Source organism: Stegostoma tigrinum, chromosome 33 (assembly GCF_030684315.1).
Source record: "Stegostoma tigrinum isolate sSteTig4 chromosome 33, sSteTig4.hap1, whole genome shotgun sequence".
NCBI lineage: Eukaryota > Metazoa > Chordata > Chondrichthyes > Orectolobiformes > Stegostomatidae > Stegostoma > Stegostoma tigrinum.
The window spans coordinates 18,408,715-18,433,442 of record NC_081386.1 but is presented as its reverse complement, the minus strand read 5'-3'; the positions used below and the strand labels follow the sequence as shown (position 1 = coordinate 18,433,442).

The 24,728-nt window shown below is 37.4% G+C and overlaps 1 protein-coding gene across 2 annotated transcripts in view; it reads left to right on the top strand.

The window, feature by feature from the left end:
- The window catches only part of LOC125467296 (protein FAM227B-like), a 263,519-nt gene that overhangs the window by 210,321 nt on the left and 28,470 nt on the right, over positions 1-24,728 (top strand). The window lies entirely within an intron of this gene.

The window sequence follows — 24,728 nt, the reverse complement described above, 5'->3', positions numbered from 1 at the left end:
AGTACAGCATCTCAGTTTGTGTCTCAATGCCTCAACATGTACTGAAGGTACTTTCTTATAGTCCAGTCAGTTCTACAACATTGCTTTCAAAATGTTATGCATTTTCATATAACTATATGTAATGGTCCATATTTTGCAGCTAATGTTGAATGAGCAGCACCAACCATTTACACTTGCACGTCTATGAGCTTGCACACTGGAACTTGCTGTGTTTAAGGGGCTACAGTTCAGCACCTTCTGCACCGGGTCTGCAGCCGGTGTGCTTTGGATAAGCAATTGTATCTCCTGCCCAATTAGGATGAAAAATCCTTATAGATGCATGGAGAATCTTAAGTCGGAAGTGTAAGTTAGAATGTTTAAGATAATGCCAAATATTGTACAGAAAGGAAAAGAAAGGGGATGAATGATGGATTTAGAAGAGTGATATTATGGCTGATTGAGTTTTTAAATTCAGATCAATAACCTGAACAATTTAAACCAAAAAACTGCAGATGCTGTGAATCAGGAACAAAAACAGAAGTTGCTGGAAAAGCTCAGCAGGTCTGGCAGCGCCTGTGACGAAAACAATCAATCAGAGTTAACGTAAGGGGTCCGGTGACCCTTTCTCTGAACTCTGTTCCCCAGTTCTGAGGAAGGGTCACTGGACCCAAAACCTGAATAATTTATTTTTGTGTTGTCTTTTGATTTAGATCATTTGGTCGGTATCATGTTCATTACTTTAATTCTTAGTTTTTAACTATGTTATGTGTTGACACATCAAAGATTTCATAGGGAGAAAAGTCTAAATTATAAGTGATTAAAGTTTACTGTAACAAAGGTATTTAAGAGCCTAAAGGCACAATAACTCTCCTGCATGTGTAAACTTCATTAATTTTCCCCAGACCTACTGTTTGTAAGGTAAATTAATCACTGACAAGCACAGAAACAGCAGAAATTATTTGCACATTTTAAAAGCCCAGGAAGGTGATGTTATAGTGTTGTATAGTGTTGTAATAGCTGAAGTGTTTCAACCAGACACCCAGGTAATGTTCTGGGGTCCTGGGTTCAAATCTCATCATGGAAGATGGTGAAATTTGAATTCAAGAAAAATCAGGATTGCAGAGCCTAATGATGATCATGAAAGACTGCAGATTGGCAGGAAAAGCTCACCTAGTTCACTAATGTCCTTTAGGGAAGGAAGCTGGAACTCATTCAAATGGGTGGAGCAGCAAGGAATGCAGTCACAGTAGTCAGAGTATTATGAGGGGGATTGATATCATTCTCTGCAGCAAAAAGCAATAGTCCATTTCCCAAAAGGCTGAAAGACTGATGTGCGAGAAGTGGGTTCCAATCGTAGGCCACATTCACCAGTATCAAGGAAAGGCCAGTGTTCCGACAAACTACATAATTAGGGAAGTAGAATGGGATTTAAGCTAAATGGTGGAGGCGGGGTGAGAGGTGTAGTCAAGTGATCAAATGTGGAAAGACATGAAATTTCAAAGAGTGAACACAAGGTTAAAGAGAATGACAGGGAGGATCAGAGAGAAAAATAACCTATGAATACACCAACAATTTAAACTAGATGTTACAAAAATAATAAAGAGACAAAACTAAAGGCTCTATGAATGTGAGTAGCATTTGTGACAAGGTAGCTGAGTTGATAGCACAGATCAAAATTAAAGTAAATACAATCTGATAGTCATTTTATAGACATGACTTTAGGATTAAAAGGATTGGGTTTTGAGTATTGAGGGAAATGTAACATATGGCATTGGTCTTATTCAAGAAAAATAGGAATTTGGGTAATGATGGAGACATAGCAGTGTTAATCAAGGATAGCATTTGTCAATAGAGATGACTTCGTTCAGAAGATCAGGATGTAGAATCTTTTATGATGGAGATGAGGAATAGTAAGAGAAATAAGTCACTAGTGGAGTGTAAACAGCCCCCTTACAGTAACCACAATGTGGAACAAACCATCCAGGATGAAATATTAAGAACTTGTGTTAAGAAATGGCATTAATCACGGGTGGTATTAACCTATGAAAAACTGGGAGAGTCAGTTTGGCTGTAGTAGCCTGAAGGGTTCATAGAATGCTTTTGAAATAATTTCTTGGAGAAGCTGGTTTTGGAATCAACCAAATAAGTGTATATTAGTATGTGTATTTGTATTGTATAATATGTCAGGGTTAATTAATGATCTCAGCAATAAAGTACCCCGAGGTAGCAATGACTGCAATATTATTGAATTTGGCATGCTGTTTGCAAGGGAGATGATTGAGTCTAAGATCTCTAGTATTTTAAACCCAAATAAGAGAAACTATGTGTGTATGAAATCTGAGCTCGCTGAAGTGAACTAGCATGCTGGATTAGGAGTCAGACCAATAGCGATAAAGTGATAAACATTTAAGGGAATACTTCAGACACTCTGAGCAAGTGTATTCCCAGTCAGGAAAAATTCCAAAAGAAGGACTCACCATCGATGGTTATCTAAAGAGCTAGGGAAAGTATACAACTGCTTAAAGATGAGTAGCAGGTCAGATTATCAAAAACAGCAGAGTATGACTAAGAGGTTAATCAGTAGGATGAAATTATCAAATGTGTGAGGGAACTAGTTGGGAATGTAAAAATAGTTAACAAGAGTTTCTATAGGTAGTTAAAAAGATATAGAGTAAGTAAGGTGTTCGATCCTCGTAGAGGGCAGGAAAAGCAAGTTAATAATAGTTTATAAAGAAATGGTAGATGAAATAAACAAATATTTTGCTTTTGTCTTCACTTTAGAGGATACAAGAAATATTCCAGTTAATAGCGATGTTAGGTGGAATGGTGAGAGGTATTTAGCAAAATTATAATCAAAAGCAGAGTGATTCTAAGTAAAGTAATGCAGCTACAAGTTGACATGTCTCTAAGTCCAGGTGGTCTTCATCTTAGGATCTTAAGAGGTTACAAATAAGGTGTAGTAGATGTGTTGATGTTAACTTACCAATACTCCTTACTTTCAGCAAAAGTTCCATCAGAGTGGAAGGTGGCAGATGTGCCTTTCCATTCAAGAAAGGAGAGAGGCAGGAAATAAGAACAGGCTTCACATTGGTCATGGGGACAGTGTTAGATTTGACCATGAAAGAGATCAAAGCTGCGCATTTAAAAAAACAAGGTAACCAAAAAGATTCAACATGATTTAGCAAATTTGTTGGCATTCTTTGAAGGAATACCATGGACTTGAATAAATGAGAGCCTTATATTTTGATTTCCAGAAGCTGCTTAAGCTAGCATTTCAAAGGTCATTGTATAAAACAAAAAGCTTCTGGCATGGGGGATAACAAAATAGCACAGATGGAAGATTGGCTGGCTGACAGAAAACAGAAACTCTGTATAATTGGTCCGAGGAGGCCAGGCAGCATACTCCTCTGCTACCTGGCCTGCTGTGTTCCTCTAGCTCCAACACTGTGTTGTCTCTGACTCCAGCATCAGCATTTACTATTCTTACTATCTCTGTAATTGGGTCTTTGTCTGATTGGCAGGATGTGATGAAAGGTGACCCAACAGGATTCTGTACTAGGGCCTCAACTTCTTACAATATGTATCTGTGATTTAGGTGTGAAGAATAATGGCATGGTAGCTAAATATGTATACAACAGCAAGATAGGTAGGAAAGTATCTTTTGAAGAAGACACAAGGAAGTTACAGACGAATATAGATGGGTTGAGTGAGTTGGCAAAAATCTGGCAGATGGAGTATAATGTGGGAAAATGTAAAGTCATTCACTTCAGCAGGAAGAATGAAAAATGCTGGAGTATTACGTAAGTGGAGAATGTCAACAGACTTTGAAGATGCAGATTTAGGTGTTCTGATACATGAGTCACAAAATATCATATGCAAATATACCACATAATCAAGAAGGCTAATGGCATGCTATCCATTATCATAAAAGAAATTGAACATAAAAGTAAGAATGTTATGCTTCATTTATACAGAACATTGATGGGACCACATATCACAAACTGTGTGCAGTTTTGGTCTTCTCTTTTTAGCAAGGATATAAATGCATTAGAGGTAAGTAAGAGAAGTTTACTAGATTGAAACCTGGAAATAGCAGGTTGTCTTATGAAGATTGATCGAACAGGCTGGGCTTGGTTCCGCCAGAGTTTAGAAGAATGAAGTGTGACTTGATTGAAATGCGTATGATCCTGAATGGATAACAACGTGTATGTGGAAAGGATGTTTCCTCTGGTGGGTCAATTTGGAAATAGAAGGCACTGTTTCAAAATTAGAGGCCACCCTTTCAGGTCAGAACTGAGGATAACAATGTTTTTCTGTGAGGTTTTTTTGTGACTTTGGAACTCTCTCAGAAAGTGGTGGAGGTAAATTCATCGAATAGTTTTAAAACAGATTCTCATTCGGCCAAAGAATCAGTGGTTAAGTGGGATAGATGGGAATGCGGAATTCAAAACACAAAGAAATCAGCTATGATCTCATTGAATGGGGCTGAATGTTCCACTTCTGCTCCCATTTTGAATGATCTCACAGTTGTATTTCAGACAGTTCATAAAAAGTTCAGAAATTATTTTAGAAGTGGTACCAAAGTGCTTTATGATGCACTGAAGTCCCAGTAGCAATATTAGATGTCACAATGCATATTTAGCAGAAAAGTAGATCTAGCAAAGCTACAGTTTGATTATTTAAAATGAATTGTGGCAGTTCTCTGCCTTCCAGATCTCTAATGAGTTTATTTTGAAGCATTATATCCACAAATATTAAATGTTCATATTTATCTGCATTTTAAATAAATTTTAAAGTCTTTTGCCTATTATGTTAGATTATTCAAGTAGGTTTTATTTATCTCACAACTCAAAAGATATCCTGGTCTGAGAAATATTTCACTGGTGGTGTTTAATAATCTGATTTCATTCATGAATACAGATACTCAGTTCAATTCTAATTTGCTTTAAAGATTTACTTTTTGGCAAATTCTGCAGCTGGTAGATTATTTCTCCTAGTTAGGTGTTTGATTAAAAGAATCCTATTTGTATTTCTTTTGCATCTTCCTAGAATATTATTAAAAATCAACTGTTCACTATTCATACTATTTACTTATGAGTGTATGAAGCCAAGCATGACATCTATGGCAAGTCCTTTGTTGGTTAAAAAAATCTCTGCAGGAGCACTGTAACGTTTTGGGCAAGAATAAAGCACTGTGTGCTAGACAGCTAAAATGCCTGTCATTAGCTTGTCTATTTGCAAGGCTTTTCATCTAAGTAAACAATTTAGATCTTTTTAATTGTAACCTGTCTAAGCTCAACTGGGAGATAGATACTTGTGGGACAATTTTGGCACAGAAGCTAAGACTGGTGCTTTGATGGTGTATTTCAATGATGAGCTCAGTTCTTAAACCTCAAGTAACTGAACAAAGGTTGATTCAAAAAGGAATATTATAAAATGTCACTAATTTATCAATATCTCTTTATATTCCTAATTAAAAACTAAGCCAAGTGTGGAATTTGGCATTTAATAATGTATTCTTACGAATGTAAATGGTTAGTAAAGCCCTTTGATTTAAAACTGGATAAATTCCAAAGTTAAGTTATCAGATCTTATGCATTAGAGAAGCTTGCAATTGTTGGTATTCAGAGACATATGCCACATAACTTGTTGTATGGTACGATGTTACTGCATCAAGATAAATGAAAGATATTAACTTGCAATGAGATTTGAATTAAAATTTTACTCCCATGAGCAGTAGTATGGTGCTTTGAAATTCCTAAAACTAAGATATTTATTTTCATCATCCTACATTGGTCACATATTAAAAATAACATTTCTATACCTTTCCCTTTCTAGAGTCACATTAAAGTTTAAATTTTTTTTCACTTTACGAACTTGTCAAGAATTTGTTAAAACTCAGTAATAGATCAGGTACAAAACATACCATTAGGAATAAATATAAATTACCTCATTAACATGACAAGGATCTGCAATATAAATACAATACCTTGTAGAACCCTAATGAACAGCTGCAGTGCATTTAACATTAGGTACAGTCATTTACTGCATTGGGAATTTAGGGTTTGGCGCCTTACCTGAAGTAAAATATAAGTAAGCTGTCTCTGGTCAGTTTGATCTGAATTAGCAAACACCAACCAGCCCTAAATGAATTGCTACTTCTTCATGCAGACACCTGGCAAGGTAAGAAAGTAACTCTAACTGGCCTTAAATTGCACAATTCTACAATAAATTGAAATTCAGAATCCGGTTTGTGTGGGCAGTTGGTTCAGCTTGGCTTTCTGTTCCTGATTTCCAAAACCTCAAAACTGTGACGAGACATGCAAAAATTGGTGCTCTGTTTGTTCAAAAGTACATACAAAGATATCAGTACTGTAAATACACACCAGACTTGGTACTTCCCCTGTCTTATTTTCATAAGGTCGGGAAATGTCAAGCTTTGTCAGCCTAAACAGTTCAGATAAAGTTTAAAATAGGCTAACTATACAAACTTTTCGAGAAATTTTGCAAGTTAATGCGTGGAACTAGAGTTATAAATTGGAAACTATAAATAGAAAGTGCAAAGCCACCCAAATTCCACATCTTAACTATGTCTATTGGTGCAGTCTTATTTTTGGTAGCACAGAAATAGGGTGCAATTATTATTACTGTCCTGTAAGATGGTATAGAGGAACCTTCGAGTCTCCCTTTTCAATATCTTGGAACTCCTCTCCTTTACTGACAGAGAAGAAATATCTAATTTTCCAGCAAAAAGCTCACCCCTGACAGACAATGCATCATTAGAATATCTTTATTAACGGACCACAAAAGGAGTTTATAGAGCTGAAAAGGACTGCCAGATTAAATGATGAAGAGCGAGTATATATCCTTCTTATAATGTGCAAGTTTACTATTTTAAACCCTATCTGAATATTACCCAGTCTCGATACATGTTTCTAAGGAATGTTATGTGCAAGGAATTCACATAACTAATTTATAATCATAAATACTGCTGGTGCTTTTAGAGAAAATTCACAATTGTTGTGAATCTTGTGCCAAAAACAGTATTGCCAAACAGACCATTTTGGCTCTGGGATAAAGAAATTGAACTGAACTTTCTTCATAGTTTCAGGAATTATAAATACTATCAATGCCAGATTCCCAGAAAAATACTCTGCAGTTAAAGAAAATAACTTTAGCCATTTTCAATTAGACATTTCGAGTCAAATACATGTATATTAATGTATTTTCAGGTTGCCCCAACCATTGCATTGAGCTTCTTCGCTATTGTTGGAACTGCACTAATTTAGTCAAGTGGAAAATATTCAATAAGGTCCCAGAGTTTTGCTTGTAGATGGTGGGAAATGGTGAGTCTGGAGAAGATTCAGGAGTTGAGCCACCTGACACAGAATATCTAATCTCTGACTTGCTCTTGCTGTAATAGTATTATATGGCCGGTCAGTGGCAACCATGGCATCCCAGCCATCAACTTAAACAACCACTTCTTAACCACCACAGTTGTAGCAATGTGTGCGATCTACAAGATGCACTGGCATATGTGATCAAGGCTCTTCCAGCAACATCTTCCAAACTTGTAGCCTCTACTGGACGGACAAGGGCAGCAGATGAATGGGAACATTACCATCATTACCATAAGTTCCCTTCTAAGCCACACACCATTGTGACTTGGAAATATATTGCTGTTCCTTCACTTATTTCCGAAACTTGTTTCCTAACAGTGTAGTGTGTCCCTACACTGCAAAGATTGCAGTGAATTCAGAAGGCAGCACACATTCTCCAGGCTAATTAGGGAAGGGTAATAAATGATGCTAACATCCTACAAACAAACCAAAAAAAAGTCATTGGAAGTAGGGTTACGAGAACTGGAGAGTGGGCCCTAATTCTCCAGGAACTGAAGATCTTTCTCATGGATGGTGTTGTATGAAACCCTGGAGAAAAATCATGAATATTTCAAAAGATTAACTTTTATAATCATTTTCTTTGAATATTTCTCATTACCAGCTATAAAGGTTTAAAAACGTGGAGGAAAGGTTATTTGGCTAAAAGCAAAGCATTACCCAATTGAGAAATGAGTCATTTTGCTTTTATATTGACACAGGAGGGCGGTGCATCACAAGGTTGGATGCATTGGTCAACAATTGATGTAGTACTGGAGACATGCCTGGTGATGGAACGTCAGAATTCATCTAATCACACTTGGTAACCCTAGTTTGAGATGATTTTACTCAAGGCTTCTCCTCCTCTTTTCTTGTAATTTTGGCTGAGGTTCAGTGTAGTCAGGAATTTCTACAGGGCATTTGCTGATGTTATTGGTGACCAAGCAGATTTAGAAATTTTAAGGATGATTATTTCCCTTACAAAATCACTTCCTCAGTTGTCATAGATTAGTCACAAAGTCAGAAAACTCAATTTAGACTTGCATTAGAGAAAAAGGTTTTAGATATTTATGTAAAAGCATAAGAAATATGAGTGGGAATTGACCATTCCACCCCTCCAGCAAGCTTCTCAAGTTTTGATTGCAGACTGAATAATGCATCAACATCTGGATATCATGGTTGCTCAAATTGATAAAACTCAAAAAAATGAGGGAATCAGTGGTATAGAAGCAATATCACCAGAGTAGCAATCGAGAGCCTCAAGCCAATGTTCTCAGGACATAGGTTCAAATCCCATCATGGAAGATAGTGAAATTTGAATTCAGTAAAGAGCTGGCCTAATGGTGCCCATGTTGTAAAAACCCACCTGATTCATTAATGCTTTTCAGGGAAGGATATCTGCCATTGTTTCTTGGTCTGACGTATATGTGACTCCAGACTCACAGCAATATCGTTGACTCTTAACTTCTCTCTGTGCAATAAATGCTGAGCTAGCTAGTGATGCCCACACACCCAGTAAATGATTTTTAAAGAAAATAACACAATCATTTACTTGATCTTTAAAATACATTATCCAATGTTGATTCACAGACCTTATGTCTTGTAGATGTCTTGCATAACACATTGCAACTGTTCAAGACAGCCTGAAAGGAACTAGCAGTCTTTTCTTGAATGACCTTTTGTATGTTCATAATCATAAGTAGAAGTGTACCATAGAGTTAATACATTTTCACTAAAGGTCTGTTTTCCTCCACATGAAAATTTTAGCTGCTTCTTTGAGTAGTTTCTATCTGAAAGCTTGACCTATGAATTGACAAGAATCCTTGTGCTACCTTCAGTAGTTAAAGCTGTTACTTATATCACTTTTAGAAATCTTTCTACCAACAAAGCTTACAATGCTTAATGGGAGAAAGCTGTCCATATTTTCAGGGTCAATTACAAAATATTATTTCCTGTGAGACCTTGTCAATTTTGGACTACCTACAATTCCAAAGTCCCAGCTGAAGATAAGTTCCATATGTTTTATGCCTGAGTGTGAAGATAGAGCAACGCTTTTTCTTTCATATTTTCAACTGAGTAAAAATGTGATCCACAAAGTACCTTGGCAGCCTTCTACCTGGCATCTTTTTAAAAGCCTAAGGGAACAAGGGAAATTCATTAATTTCCTGTTTAATAAAAGATAAACCAGCAATCATCTCTTGAGGTCTCCGTAAAACTTCAGCTTAGCCATTGCTTATGTCTCAATCCAGCAATCATAGTATTCATCTGATCTAAAATCTCCAATTTCTGCTTTTGTTTTTAGCTTAAGGAGGCTGTGTGCACAATGCTTTAATTTGAGATTTATTAAGAAAAGACTTACTGGTCTAGTCAGCCTATCTTGAACAGTTGTGGTCCCTTATGCAAGACACGTACGTGATGTGAGGGTGCTACTATGATGTTGATCACTAGTCTGTTTTTAATGTGTTGTAGTATCCATTTGTATTTTGCCACTTTTCAAGTGATTTTCTAGACATAGACATAGAACATTACAGCACAGTACAGGCCCTTCGGCCCTCGATGTTGTGCCGACCTGTCATACCGATCTCAAGCCCATCTAACCTAAACTATTCTATGTATGTCCATATGCTTATCCAATGACGACTTAAATGTACCTAAAGTTGGCGAATCTATTACCGTTGCAAGCAAAGCGTTCCATTCCCTTACTACTCTCTGAGTAAAGAAACTATGTCTGACAACTGTCCTATATCTTTCACCCCTCAATTTAAAGCTATGCCCCCTCGTGCTCGCCGTCACCATCCTAGGAAAAAGGCTCTCCCTATCCACCCTATCTAACCCTCTGATTATTTTATATGTTTCAATTAAGTCACCTCTCAACCTTCTTCTCACTAATGAAAACAGCCTCAAGTCCCTCAGCGATAATGGGAACTGCAGATACTGGAAAATCCAAGATAATGAAATGTGAGGCTGGATGAACACAGCAGGCTCAGCAGCATCTCAGGAGCACAAAAGCTGACGTTTCGGGCCTAGACCCTTCACTAGGATACACAGGAGCTTTTCCTTGAATAAGCTCCACATTTCTAATGTGCCCATCCCCTGCTGTTTCCTTCCCCATTCTATGCTCCCTAAATCTTGCCTAAACTCACCATAATTGCCTTTCCCCCAGCTATAACTCGTGCCCAGTGGTATACACCTATCCCTTTCCATCACTAAAGTAAACATAACAGAATTGTGATTGCTTACTGTTTGCTTACCAGCTCATCACAGAGGTACTTTGTTGCCATACATTCAGTGGGAAGAGAGGAGGAGAATTCATACTATTTTTATTAAAGTAGCCAACGTTGATTGTGAAATATAAGGAGCAACAACCTGAGTAAAGATTTTTAAGTCCCAGGCTGTAGGTAGTCAGTCAGTCAGTCAGATTCATTCAGAACACCTCTTCTTGTTAACCAGGGATTATTGTACATATTACCTCTTTATAATGTCATTGACTTCAATTTCCATCCTAGACGTTGAAGCAAAAGAGCATACGAGTCAGAAACATTTGGGAAGGTGACAGCACTTAAATGTCAATCTTTCCTTGTCCATTATTCCAATGCAAGAAATTAACCCATTTATTTCAAATAGGTTCGATTTTTAAATTTGATCTTGGGATATTGACAAGGCAGTATTTATTAGCAATCTCTAGTTTCCCTGAGAGATGTGGATATCCTTAAACCTCTGTAATCCTTAAAATAATGGTGTTTCTACAATGGTGTCGAGAATTCTAGGTTTCTGACTTCATAATGATGTTGTTTGGACAATGTATGTTTAAATCAGGATAGTGTGTAATTAGGAGACCAAACTAAAGTTAATGATGTCCAACGATATTGCTGCACTTGTTTATGTGGCAGTTACTTTCTCCGCTAAGGACGTTTAATAAGCTTGATCGCAGACAATCCTTCGTAAATTCTACAAACAGATCTTGGCCTGAGGTTTCTAGCTCAACTGTATTGATTTTTTTGGCACAGTTTGACTGAAGCCACTTGTAATTGATGCAAAATATGTAGAACTATATGCACAATTTCCATTCCATTCTAGTTTCTGTGACTTGTTGATCACGTCTTAAAATATTGCTTTGGAAGTAGGCCCCACCCACAGATTTGGCCATGTTTCCAATGTGAATTAATGAGAATCATGAGATTTCATTATTTGTGACTTTAGCAGACCCTCAGAGAGGTTTTAAAAACTAAGATGTGTCTTTTGGATTGGCCACAGATAAGTATGTTTTTAATGTTTTAGGGTGTAATTTCTGCTATAATTTCTAATGTAATTACTATACCTCAGTATAACTGGAAAAAATGCTCTATATATTTTTATTGAAAGCAAATGGCAGTAATTTAAAATTGAGTTACTTGAAGGTGAAGGATTGATACTGATCTACAATGGTTAGTTTTTTTGTGAAAATTTTGTTTTAATCGAGTTTAGCCAATCTTAATTTGTTAACCATACAAAGGGAAATGCTTTAAAGCATTTTTTTTCCAAAATGATTCTTTAGAATGTTGTTTGATTGACCTGATCATTGAAAATTTTGTATTTGGTGAGAAGTAAATGAATTTTAATAAAAACTAAGGCCAGAAATAGCATTTGTCAAAATGAAAATAATTTTGGGCAGAGTTTGCTCCCAAACTGTCAGTTGTGCTCAAAGTGAAAATTCTGTTTTTATCACTAAGTCCACTATATTTTACAAATATTTTACAAAGACTAAGTATTCAAAATTAATAAATAAATCAAACTAATGCTAATTATCACTACATGGTCTGAAAACTAATAAAAACAGAATCAGATTCAAAGACACTGACAAAAATATTTTCATCTGGAGCTGATTTCCCTAATTTTTAAACCCTTTAGCAAATATTGTTATGTTAGGCCATATGTTTATTTTTTATATTTAGCAAGTGTAAGGAAAATAAATGGAGAGAGTGATATTGAACAGATCACTATACACACACAAAAGGCACAACTGACTTGTCAAAATGTAAATTATTGGCTAAGACAATTCATTTCTGCTTTAATTTTCTGGTTTATAAGGCCTTCTGAAAGATAAAAATACAGTTTGTTTACATTTTCTTTCATAAAAATAGAATAATCATTTCAATTCCTGTCTCTTTATATACTGTGGACAATATTTGTCACATTATTTAGACCCTAAATAGACAGTTTAAGTTTTCCATTGTAGCTTTTATTAGACATTGTCTATATGATCTTACACTACAAACATGAATCCATTAGGTGAATATCCCCACACTGGTTCTTCCCATTTTAAATTTAGTTTTACTCTTAAGCTTACAATGCCTATCTTTTTATTGATGCTGGCAGGTGAAATAAACTATTCTTTTACAGAAGTATTAAATAAATGCAGTTTTGATTAAATAGCCTATTTAAAAGGTTAAAGCTATATTCAACAGGATTTCTATATCAAAGCAACATACCACAGAGAAGCAGAAGTATGACTTCCACGTGCACAATCAGTTCCTAATCTCAATTAACTCAACTAGCACAGCTGGCAAGCCTCAGTGGACAAAGTGCTTTCCCAGAAGATAGCAAGGAAGAATGAATAGCCAAAGTCAACCATGAGCATCATGGCCCTCTCATTGACCTGTTCCTGAAAGATTGGCAGTGTCCTGGAAATAGAGTGCGTTTTTGGCTAGAGAATAATACCTGGACTTGTGTGGGTCAGGATATACTTTTAAATATATAGTTTTATTATTTTAAAAAGAAAACATATTTTTCAGAATAGTGTCATCGCTCCCATAAATTCCATAATGAGCTTAATTTCATACACTGCCGTTCATAAGAAAGCACAAAAGAGCATTTGAAAGGAAAATAATTTTGTATTGCTGGTGAAAAAAATTACTTTTATTTCTAATCTTACTTTTGGAGAGCTGTCTTTAAATGGATAAACGCTATAAAGGACAAATGGTGAATTAGGGTGAATTATGAATTGATTCTCCCCTCATAATTCCAAGACAGAAATGCGGGCAGAACTGGCAAATCCAGCTTATTTTACCCATCCCAAACCTTAAACTGAGTGGTTTCCTAGGCCATCTCAAATGACTTTAAGAGTCGAAAATATTGCTATGCATCCAAAATCACAGGGAGGCCAAACCACACAAGGTCAGCAGATTTCCTTCCGTAAAAGAAATGAGTGAACCAGATGGGTTTGTGTAACAATTGATCAAAGTTTCATGATCAATGCTGCTAGTTTTTATATTTTAAATTTATTAACTGAATTCTACCAGCTTGAATAGTAGAATTTGAACCTAATTTTATCATAAGCTCCAAGTGAAATTGAAGAACTGATTTGGTCTTCCAAGTTGTGGTTACCTGAATAATATATTTTGAAATTTTTGCCTTACAACTGCAGTATAGATTTTTAAAGTTTTAGTGAAATAAAAATGTGAATGATGCTGCCTTGATTTGTGGTGGCATCACACTGAAATCTCTAATTACATTCACAGTGGCACATAGCCCATTGGTTAAGCCTAGCTATATAACATGAATACAAAGTAGGTTAATTCATCGATGTAATTTGTTATCTCGAGAGAGGGCAGTATTCTGCTCTTCACTAATGTAGAGAAATTGTCTGAACTTGTATAAGGATTATTATTTTGCGTGAACTAAAAAACAGTAATAATCTTCCCCTGCATCATTTAGAATTGAGTTCTTCTCTATCTTCAGTACTTTGGATAAAGAAATAATTTTAAAACTGCAAATGCTTGTGGATTTTTTCATCTAGTTTTAACAACATGTCAATGGTGGTATTATGATTGGAGAAGTTTCACTGCTTTATGTAATTACATTAACTGACCAAAGCTATGGAGGCTTAAAATATGGCTTTTTTTTTCAGGTGAATTATCTGTAAAAAGGTATAGATTAAAACAAATCACATATGAAACTCTGCACACATATACAGATTGTACAAGTTTCTCATCCTTTTTTTTATCTTGTGTGGTCTGGAAAGAGAAATGGAGTCCTTTAGTAAAACTAGAACCTCGACAAAATTACATGCTAAGCTTATTTCGCATTTTAAAATCTAAACTTTTAATTTCTCAAAGGAAAACATATTCTAAAGACCCAAACCTTTTAGATTGAATGTATTGTGCATTCTAAATTACAGGTTAGCCTTATATTATTGTTACTGATCTATTTCTTTGTTTTCTGCCATTACAAAACAAAATATTAGTACACAGTAATTCTTCATGGGACGGAGATGGCCTGTTATTGCTGGATCCAGAGATCCATATAATGTTCTGGGGACACGGGTTCAAAACCTGCACAGCAGATGGTGGAATTTGAATTCAATAATAAAAATAAATCTGGAATTAAGAGTCTAATGGTGACGATGAATCTACAAAAGCCCATCTCATTCTCTAATGTCCTGCTTATGGTATGGAAGGAAACTGCCATCCTTACCTGTTCTGGCCTACAGACCCACAGTAATATGATTGACTCTTAACTGCCTTCTGGGCAATTAAGGATGGGTTATAAATACTGGCCTCGCCAGTGATGCCCTCAACCTGTGAACGAATAAACAGAAAGTTTGTTTGTTCTTAGGTGTCAATCAATTATGTATTATTCTCCTTGCCAGATTTACAATTGAGAATTAGGAGTTTGATCCAAGAGCAGGTTCAAGCATATGATAACATAGCCAGTTTAAATAACTCATAACTCCTAATTTCCAGATCAACTTTTTAAGCATTTTTTATCTGATTTTATTGCGTATTGTCAACCAGTTTTCACTAGCCCAATAACACTGAAAGGGCACTGAATTAGTTTGGAAAAGGATTCTGTGTGAAGAGTGACCAGGCTTCTAAATAGAAAAATATTGCGTTTTATAAAAAAAAACCATGAGTTCTTTAAAATTAACTTACCCTTACTAAATATTATGAGGCCTTTTTATGGCTTTGCAATCATGTAAAAGACCAAAACTGAGAACCGTGCCTATCCACATTTGGCCTTGACCAGACATCTTTAATCAGAATCAAGCTTTTAAGTCCAAAGCTTAGATCTAGCTAAGATTTAATAGAAGTGGCAGAAAACAGATGTGACAACCCCTTGTGATCCAGAAATTTCTGTGAACTAAACTTCTTTCATATAAGTGATGTCATGTGCCATGTATGTTCATCTTGCATATGGTGTAACTTCTTTTGTTGATTTCTGGCCTGCTTTTTAAATTAGATGTGGTAGGTTTACTTGTGTTTCTGTTGACCTCAATCTGAATCATTCCGCACACCCATAATTAAGTAATAATGTACATATAAACTGTCTGATCAAATGAAAGGCAGGGTGCGTGACTGAACAAGGGTAGATTTTATCAGTGTTCCAGTCTGATCTTAATTCAGCTATAAAGTACATGCAAAGCATATACTTTGATATTCGAAATCTAATTTCAAGTTTAGAACTTAGTACTTCTTGTATGACTTTCTATGGATCTGTAATACACGGCAAGTTTTGTTAACGCCCTTTCATTGTGCTAATATGAATAGTTAAATCACAATGATTCAGCTAGCCACAAAGTAGTTCATGTGTATTGGAGTTTAGAGTTTGTCAGCTGAGCATAACTAGCTGCATTCAAATTTTAAATCTTCCTTTGTTTCAAAGACAATCTGCTTCTAACAAATATTCATCCTCTGAAGGGTCACTGGATCTGAAACGTTAACTCTTGTTTCTCTCCACAGATGCTGCCAGACCTGCTGAGTTTTCCCATCTGTTTCTGTTTCTGATTTATAACATCTGTACTTGTTTGTTTTTTCTTTAGTATTCATCCTGGTTAATCTTAATTGCATTGCAGCTTGTGTTTCTTGTGATAAATCTCATTGGACACCTTCCTCTGAATGTTTGGTGTCTTAACTTTCCTCTGTCCCCTTTTTCCTTTCTGACTCAGATTTTTACATTTTTACTTACTTAATTTTCTTGTTTATATTTCAACAACATAAGTAGTTTCCCTGCATGTCAATATTATCATCTTTGACTGGAGCAATCAAAAAGCATCTATTGTGACACTAGTCATCCGACATTATGGTTAGCCAACCACAAGACTTACCTGAGTAGTGGGGTAAGAAACCTTGTGTCTTGGTGACATTTTAACCTTTGACCACTTGACAACCAATGAATGAAATTGGTTATTTTTTAATTATTATTTTAACTTAATAAAATGAAAAACAAGTGCCATTGAGATTTGTTGGCCATATGATAACAAAAGATTGCACAGTAATTTTTTAGTAAATGTGTTTTCTTTACTAGTTATGATTGGAGTGTACTCTATCAACTAACAACGTAACAATATGAGTCTGGAGAGTCAAATGTTTCACAAAAAGCCAATTAACACTGTCTGACCAAACATATTTCAAATTTCTAAATACCAAACTGCACATCTAAACCTGTGTGAATTGAATCAATAGAAAATGATAAAGATAATTGTTGGACCAATTTCCTAATTATCTAGAAATGTTATTTTTGATGATGTTATGCATTCCAGCAGTCTCCGGGTGCTCGGAACAAGATACCAGCCTTTAGGAAGTAACGTCCCAATAGCATTCTGTTAATTATCATAGCCAGGAATTAACAGGCCACTTAAAATTATAAATAATAATACTTGTTGAACATAATCTTCATAACTATGCAAAATTGGTAATGACAATTTGTTTAATGTAAAAACAAAAGCTGTTGGATATTGTGAATTGTGGAAAAGTAATTCTCGATAGTTTCAGCAAGTAAACATGTTTTGAGAGGGTATAATTCTGTCTAAACCTTTAAACAAATGTACAGGAAGGTTGCCCACCTCCAGTAAATCTAGATGTAACGTCTATTCCTATGACATTATATCAGAATTTGCTTATTTTCATAAGATTGCATTTTTGTCTCATTCACATAATCTTGCTCTGTGTAGAACATTTTGTTTTGAAGCTGTCTGCTTAGTTATCCTAATTATCATGTCCTCTTTACGTTCCTTTTCCCTGCACTGTCCCTGTTTCTATTATGATTTTATAGACACAAACATCACTAGCTGGGCCAGCATTCTCTACCCGACCCTAATTATCCTTGGGAAAGTGATGGTGAGACATTTTCTTGAACCATGCAGGAAAGCTGTTCAGAAGCAAGTGCCCTGTTTTTGACCCAACAACAGTGAAGGAACAGTGGTACAATTTCAAGACCAGATAGCACTTGGTTTGGAATGGCACTTGTAAATGGTAGTGTTTGCAGACATTTGCTGCTATTTGCCCTTCTAATTGGTGGACGTCACTAGTTTGAAAGGTGCTGTTGAATAGGTTTGACATGTTGCTCTTTATTCCAATTTCTTACCACTTTGTAGCTTGTCCCTAACATCCCAAGTACCAGGGTTTGCATTGTTTAGTTCATCCGCAATAACCATCTCTCGCACTCTTGATTCCCTTCTCATCCATTTCACCACAGAGTTATTTCTCTACCTTCTGCTCCTTGGGATGGTACGTGACTTCCTTTGCTTTTCCCAATATCTACCTCTTCAGAATGATCTCATGATTCTTGTTTTCAGTTTATCCACTGAAGCTCCAGCTTCCTTTTTAAGACCATAAGGAGATAAGACGTGGTGAAGCTAAAAGTAGGGCCGTCCAGTCCACTGAGTCCTTTCTGCCATTCAATGAGATCAATGCTGATCTAATAATCTTCAACCCTACTTTATTGCCTTTTTCTCATAATGCTTGATTCCTTTACTGATAAAAATCTATCTGTCTCAACCTTGAATATACTTAATGACCCAGTCTCAGCAGCCCTTGGTAGGAAAGGATTCCACAGATTCACAACCCTCTGAAAAAAGAAATTCCTCCTCATCTCTGTCTTAAATGTGCAACTCCTTATTCTGAGATTATGCCTCCTGGTCATAGACCTGCCTGCAAAGGGAAACATATTATCCACATCTATCCTGTCAAGTCACCTAAGAAACCTGTAGGTTTCAATAAGGTCATCTCTGATTCTTCCATATTCTAATGAATCAATCTACTCAATCTCTCCTCATAAGACAGTCCCTTCGTTCATGGTATCAGCCTCATGAACCTTCTCTAGACTGCCTCCAATGCCAGTACATCTTTCCTCAAATAAGGGACCAAAACTGTTCGTGGTATTTCAGCTGTGATCTGACTAGTGCCTTATATAATTTTAGCAAATCCCTCTATGTTTATAACTCGCTTAGGGATAGTAAGAACTGCCGATACTGGAGTCTGAGATAACAAGGTGTGGAGCCGGAGGAACAGAGCAGGCCAGGCAGCATCAGAGGAGCAGAAAAGCTGATGTTTCAGGTCCGGACCCGTCTTCAGAAATGGGGAAGGGGAAGGAAGCTCTGAAATAAGTAGAGGGAGGTGGCAGTGATAGCAGGTGTATTGTCGAGCAGATAGGTGGAAGATCCTTCCAGAGGGACACCTCTCTCCACAATTCCCCCGTCCACTTCATTAGCCCCACGACCCCGGCACCTTTCCCTGCAACCGCAGGAGGTGCTACACCTGCCCGTATACATCCAACGCCCCAAGATAACCTTCCACATCAGACAGCTGTTCAACTGCACATCTGCTGATGTAGTCTATGTATCTGCTGTTCCCGATCTGGTCTCTTCTACATTGGTGAGACCCAGCAGAGCCTCAGAGACTGCTGGTTCGCCACAAATGACAACACCTCCTAGTCGTGAACCACTTCACCTCCCTCTCCCAGTCCTTGGGTGGCACGTCCATCCTGGGCTTCCTCCAGTGTGACAAGGATGCCACCCAGAAACTGGAGAAACAACACCTTATTTTCTGCCTTGAAAGCCTACAATGTTCTCAATGTGGACTTGACGAGCTTCAAAATCTCCCCATCCCCAACCTCATCCTAAGACCAGATTTCATCCCCACCTCCTTGACCTTTCCATCTTCTCTCCCACCTATCTGCACCCCCCTCACTGACCAATCCCCATCCCCACTTCCTACCTACACTCATCTTTACTAGCTTCATCCCTACCTCATTGACCTATAAGTCTTCTCTTCTACCTATCCGCTCCACTATATACCTGCTATCACCAATCCCCCCCATTCATTTAAGAGTTTCCTTCCCCTCCCCCATTTCTGAAGCAGGGTCCTGGCCTGAAACGTCAGCTTTCCTACTCCTCTGATGCTACTTTGCCTGCTATGTTGCTCCAGCTCCACACCTTGTTACCTATATGTTTATACTTCATTTCCTTTGAGATAAAGACCCAACACTCCATTTGCCTTCCCTATTACTGTGCTTGAATGCTAGATTTTTTTTTGTTCATGGACAAAGATGCCCCAATCCTTGTGTTCTGTGGCTTTAAATAATATTCACTCTTGTATTCTTCGTGCCAAAGTAATTGCTCATTTCCCTATATTATATTCTATCTGCCAAGTTTTTTATCTGCCACTAATCTTTGCCATATTGTATGTTTATTCTTTCAATCTGATGCTATCCTTAATTTACCATGATTAACTTACCCCGTGGTAGAATCCTTGTTCCTCACCAGAATATCTCTTTGCTGTGGGCCTGAACTGTTTTCTTAAAGATTTGACTTTGTCCCTCAACCATCTATTCAGCTAAACTCCTTCTTCAGTTTATTCCAGCTAGCTCTGCCCTCATTCACTTGTAATTACCCTTATTTAAGCTTAGCTCAGTTATTTCTGACCCAAGTTCCTGTTTCGAAGGGGATGTTATGCTCTGTATTATTTATTAAATCTGTCCCATTACACATCACCAGTTCCACAACCTATTGTTCTACAAAACTGTTCTGAATACACTCTGAATTTTTCCTCATGGCTCCCTGTACCAATATGACTATCCCATTCTACATGAAAATTAAAGTCATCCATGTTTAATGCACTGCCTTTTAATTTCACATACCCTCGTTATCTCTTGATTTATTCTTCTACAGTATATTACTGTCAGGAAGCCTGTATACTACTCCTAACAGTGTCATCTTCCCCGTATTATTTCTTACCTCCATCCATACAGATTCTGTATCTTCTAATAAAGATCATTTCTTTCTATCGTACTTATTCCATCCTGTACCAACAATGCTACCTCAGCACCCTTTCCTTCTTCTGTCCTTTCGAAAAATCACATATCTTTCAATATTTAGTTCCCAGCTTTGATCTCCTTGTAAGCATGTCTCTGTAACGGCTAACTTCCTCCTGTTTGGTATCACGCAGAACTCTGAGTCTACCTTTCTCTTTGCTGTGTGTTTGAATCTTTTCAATCTGGTGCACACCATGTGCAATTCACCATGGCTACATTGCTTAAAATTACTAAGGATATTATATGTGATTAACTTTTATTCTTATTATTACCATCTCTATGCACAAAAATGGTCTAATTTAGGTTTGGTCTAGTGAGTGACAACATTTCTGCCATAATGCCAGACAGTGACCATTTCAAATAAAGAATGTAACTATCTCCCCTTGACATTCAATGCCATCACCATCTCTGAATCCTCCACTATCAACAACTGGGCGATTTGCATTTGAACAAAAGCTTAACTAGACTGGCCATAAATCTACTGTGGCTACAAGACCAGATCAGAAGCTGGAATGCTGTGATCAGTAACTTGCCTCCTGACTGTCCAAAAAAGAGCTACCATCTACAAGTCCTCAGTCAGGAATATAATAGGGCATTGACTATTTGCCTGGTTAAGTGCAGCTCCAAAAGCAAGAAGCTCAATACCATTCAAGACAAAAAAAATTGTTTGTCTGCATGCTGATAAAAACAAATAAACAATCTATTGTTGCAAAAATGGACTCCCTCCACAACCATTGCATAGTGGCAGCAGTATGTGCCATATGACTGATGCACTGCAGCAGCTTGCCAATTCTAAAGTACTTTACAAATATCCAAATTCAACTACCTTGAAGGACAAGGGTGGTATAGATATGGGAATATGACTGCAAGTTCCCTTCTAAACCTCATACCGTGCTACTCAAACGCATGTTAGATGTATTACTATAGCAAACCTATACAATATTTAGGTTTGGTGTAGTGACAATTGGAAATATTTTACCTCTGTCATTGTCACAAAGAATCCCTACAATGTGGAAGCAGGTCATTTGGGCCATTTGAGTCCACACCAATCCTCCAAAGAGCATCCCACCCGGACCCACCCCCAACTGTATCCCTGTAACCCTGCATTTCCCATGGGTGATCCACCTCGCACATCTTTGGACTGTGGGAGGAAACTGAAACACTTGGCAGAAGCCCAAGTGCACATGTGGAAAATGTGCGAACTAAGACTGGAATTGAATTCAGGTCCCTGGTGCTGAGGGGCAGCATTGCTAACTATTGTGACACCATGCCATCCACTGATCAAAATCCTGGAATTCCCTGGGCAAAAGTCACTGGATGTATCAGGTGATCAGCTGCAATTCAAGGAAGCAGCTCACCACTACCTCCTTGAGGGGATGTAGGGAGACGGGTTACCAATGATGCTGTCATCCCACAGAAAAAAGAATCAGGAAAAGCCGACTGTCTAAAAGTTGTATAAAGAACTTGCTCAGCCTGCATGTCAAAAGTCATCAATCCTACTAAAGCTTGTGTGGTGGGTGAATTTTATGAAGTGCTAAATATGAAATCTGTTATTTAAAAGCTATAAATGTTGATAATGTCACATTGTGAAACTTCCAATGCCATGGGTATTTAATGAGTTGATCCTCGTGGATCTAGATGTACAGGTCAAACTCACTTCATTACACACTTAATATACTGAATGACCTGATATTTCAATCTTTCTGCGATTCCTTGTGAGGGCAAAGAGGTTCTTCTAGACAATAGATAGGTGAAATGGATAGGGTTCAGACTTCCAATACTAGAGACGTTCCTGACTGAGATGGAGTAGAGACGTGAAAATGGGTAATCATTGTCATGGGTTTAATGGGCTCTGATGGTAGGGCAATACTTGACAAAAGTAGTTCCCAAAGTTTAAGGTACATTTTTCCTTGATTGCTTTGTCAATAAATCATTCTGGATTTTTGAGCAGTTGATAGGTGGTTTGTTTATTTCACTGTTTAATGGCTCATGTGTTTTGATTTGGAGATGCTGAGAAATAGAATGTTGTAGTGCAAAAGCTGGATAATGGTATTCAAAGTGACCATGACACGGCGATCATCCAAATGGTGTTTTCCCAGATAGATACTTAAATAACATTATAATATTCCTGAGGGTCCAGTGAGTGGAGGAATGTGACAGTTATGGGAAATACAAGAACTTAGCCATTTAAATATTGCTTAACTGTTCTGGAAAATGACAAAGAAGTCATTGAGCTGACAGATTGAAATGACAGGGTAGAGAGTTTGAAAGTGCAGTGCAAGTGCTGCAAATAAGATGGTGTGACTCAATGGTCAGGCCCCTTTTGGAATACTGCGTGCAGTTCTCGTCTCCCTGCTGTAGGAAGGATGTTGTGAAACTTGAAAGGGTTCGAAAAAGATCTATGAAGGTGTTGTCAATGTTGAAGGGCTTGAGCTACAGGGAGAAACTGAACAGGCTGGGACTATTTTCCCTGGGGCATCGGAGGCTGAGGAGTAACCCAGTAGAGATTTATAAAATCATGAGTGGCATGGATAGGGTGAATAACCGAGGTCTTTTACCCAGGGTGGTGGTGTCCAAAACTAGGTGGCATAGGTTTAAGGTGAGAAGGGAAAGATATAAGAGGGACCTAAAGGGCAATGTCTTCATGCAGAGGGTGGCGTGTGTCTGGAATAAACCACCAGAGGAAGTTGTGGCAGCTGATACAATTACAACATTTAAAAGGCACCTTGATGAGTATATGAATAGGAAGGGTTTAAAGGGATATGGGCCAAATGATGGCAGATGGGACTAGATTTATATAAGATATCTGGTCAGCATGGACGAGTTGAACCAAAGGGTCTGTATATCTCCACGACTCTAATTATTGTAAAGCTGAACTTGTTTATAAATATTACAAATATGACTCAAGTCCCACACCAATGTGGTTGACTCTAATGGTTCTCGGATCCACACAGCAAGCCACTTTTGGCAATACTTACATTCTGAGAATGAAGACAGAATTAGCATAATCAGATAAGGTGATATGGTCCAAGAAGACAGCACTGGCAAAGCAAGCAGTGTTCAGCACCTGGGCCCGTGCAGCCCAGATTGGCTGCTTCTTTTCAAACTCTTTGTCTTTCCTTTTCTTCATCTTCTTCCCGTTGATGGTGGCAACGGTGACATCGCGGAGGGAGGGGGCCAGAGCAGGACTCCTGGTGAGTCAGCAGAGGCCTGAACTGGTGGCAAAGCCTGGGTCTCCTGGTAGTGGTAAGCCCAGAGCAGGAACCCCAGGTGTCAGCGAGGCGGTTTCCCGTTCAGCTATACCTTTTCATTCTTTTTAATCTCAAAATTTTCAAAATGGTGCTGGATAGTGGTGACAGTTGAAGCTTTTCACTGTATTTTACTGTGTTGTTCATTACAGTACAAGTGACAATGAATCACCGTGATCATCATTATTGTTAACCTTTGAAAACATTTATAAATCTAACTGGTTCAATATAATGACAATATGATCAGTTTAAGTCCCCTGTTTCCAAAAGTTATAGAGACTGAGCCAGTGGGATTAGAATAAATGGCTAATGAAGAAATCCATTGGCATAACGTTTTTGTTTCTAGCCAAATGGTCTGTATCTGAAATGCAATATTCTGTGATTGGTGAGACATAAGGACATTATTTGTACATCAGACTTATATTTGTTATTTTCTAGTGATCTGCTAACTTTATAAATGAACTGATGTGTCCTGAAAGTCAGTTAGAAATTCCTGAAGTCCTGAGATTTGCCTGAAACTTTTTATTGCATTGCAATATATGCATCATATACTGAGAGTACAACTGGTTGAAATCTGATATCGTAAGATTATAAACCAGTTAGTTATTTTACGGGATTAATTATAAAATGGTTACTTTATGGAAGTAACACATTAAGCTCATTGATTCCTTGCAAAAACAAAAAGCTGAATGTTTTATTCTGTAATGGATTGAAAGAAGTAGTTTGACATTTCTTCAGTCCCTGTGATTTCTGTTGCCTCTCCTGATTAACCTTTTGCCTAAGTCAGCCACTCAGTCATGCACACAGGTTTCTGGATTTTGACAATCCCTTTATCTCTATTCTCATGTGCTTTGGTCATCATGAAACCAAATCCCTTTGTTGGAAATCATTTGATATTCCTGTTTCCTGGTCTGACCATTGGAGATCATGACCGTTCACTTTCTACTGATAAGAGCAGGTATTAAGATTAAGACAAGTATTTCTCAGTAGAAATCTCTGCACTGAATGATTGTGTGTGTGTGTGTGTGTGTGTGTGTGTGTGTGTGTGTGTGTGTGT